Source organism: Cebus imitator, unplaced genomic scaffold (assembly GCF_001604975.1).
Source record: "Cebus imitator isolate Cc_AM_T3 unplaced genomic scaffold, Cebus_imitator-1.0 Scaffold228, whole genome shotgun sequence".
Taxonomy (NCBI): Eukaryota; Metazoa; Chordata; class Mammalia; order Primates; family Cebidae; genus Cebus; species Cebus imitator.
This window is the reverse complement of record NW_016107543.1, coordinates 743807-745564: the sequence shown is the minus strand read 5'-3', so window position 1 is coordinate 745564 and position 1758 is coordinate 743807. Positions and strand designations below refer to the sequence as shown.

The 1758-nt window shown below is 48.4% G+C and overlaps 1 long non-coding RNA gene across 1 annotated transcript in view; it reads left to right on the top strand.

Moving 5' to 3' along the window:
* Positions 1–452: 452 nt before the first annotated feature.
* LOC108281479 overlaps positions 453–1758 on the top strand; it is a 14111-nt gene continuing 12805 nt past the window's right edge. The window contains exon 1 of the long non-coding RNA XR_001816016.2: positions 453–721. This is a non-coding gene — a long non-coding RNA (uncharacterized LOC108281479). The remainder of the gene's footprint in view (positions 722–1758) is intronic.

Genomic DNA, 1758 nt, shown 5'->3' with positions numbered 1-1758 from the left:
GGCCGAGGCGGGTGTATCACGAGGTCAAGAGTTTGAGACCAGCCTGGCTAACATGGTGAAACCCCATCTCTACTAAAAATACAAAAATTAGCTAGGATTGGTGGTATTCACCTGTAATCCCAGCTACTCGGGAGGCCGAGGTAGGAGGATCGCTTGAACCTGGGAGATGGAGGTTGCAGTGAGCCGAGATTGTGCCACTGCACTGCAACCTGGCGACAGAGCGAGACTCCTCTCAAAAAACAACAAACAAACAAACAAAACATAAATAGAATTGTTTTGGCTGAAACAGGCGTTCCCCACTCCCCTCATACACATACCAAGCTTTGCCAAAACCCAAGACTTGAAGTCTGAGATTTGTTCGAGCTCTCAATCCTGTGAGTCTAAGTAACAGGCCACAAGAGGTGATGCAGGAGGAAGGATGACAAACAATGATGAGGCTTAGGCTTTATGACCATATTTAGCTCATTGAGCCTTGGCTGTGTGGGCAAGTCAGCTTTGATGATGCAGGAAGCAGCTCTGGAGATGCTTAACCCTGCAGGTCCCAAGGCCTCCTAGTGGTCTCGGCAGGCAGTGGTGCCCTCCGGAACAGTCTCTCACTAGGGGATCTCTCAGTGTGTGGCAGGAGGATGGTTTTAGGGGAGGGAATGTCACCCACCTCCCCACAACTGTGCCCCTGCCCTGCTGCATGAAGGGAAATGATGTGACATTTGGATCCATTCAGGTACTGCAGGAGAATGAATGCCGAATGAATGAATGAATCCAGGGAGAGCTGGAGCTATCTGGGGGAAGCCAAATAAGCTTTGTCACTATCATGTGGTGGGGAGGATACTAACCAGGAAGTGAAGTCTGGTGTTCAAATGCAGGGCTCAACCCATAGCTCCAGCAGTTCCTGACCATGACAGTTTTTGTATTTCAGTACCGTTTTGTAGAATGGGACTGCTGAACCAGGCTTAAAATCATATTTAGGCTGGTCTTTATGATGGGGATGGTAGGGGTGAAAATGGAGCTGTCCCATTCTGCACATAGTGGAAGGGCTCACCCCACAAGCATGTTTCACCTGTATTTTTGCCAAGGTTCTGTGAGGAATTCAATATCCCCAAGTTTGCTTTCTTTCAGGCCTAGTAGAATCAGCTGGGCTGATTTGTTCTAGCTGGTGGGAAAAAATTGCCAGCAAGCAAAAGAAAAGGAGAGAAAAACAAATGTTCATAGCTGAAAGAAACCCGGCATTTACTCTAATGGTTTCTATCTGCCAATCATCAGAATTATCATAACCTGGGGTGATTTAAAAAGTACGATTTCTTACCCCTGCCTCTAGACATACTGATTATTAAAAATCTCCCGTGGGGGTGGGGTCTGGTGTTTGGGAACCAGCATATTCACTCTCCTGACCTCCCACAGCAGAGGGTGAAGGTTACCACCGGCTGACCTGTCATAAGACTTTGTCTTCTTTCTGTTTCTAAAAGATATTTCTGCTGGGCAAGGTGGCTCACGCCTGTAATTCCAGCACTTTGGGAGGCCGAAGAGGGCAGATCACCTGCGGTCAGGAGTTTGAGACCAGCCTGGCCAGCATGGTGAAACCCCATCTCTACTAAAAATAGAAAAATTAGCCAGGCATGGTGGCACATGTCTGTAATCCCAGCTGCTTGGGAGGCTGAAGCAGGAGAATCGCTTGAACCTGGGTGGCGGAGGTTGCAGTGAGCTGAGATTGTGCCATTGCACTCCAGCCTGGGCAACAGGGTGAGACTTTGTCTCAAAAAA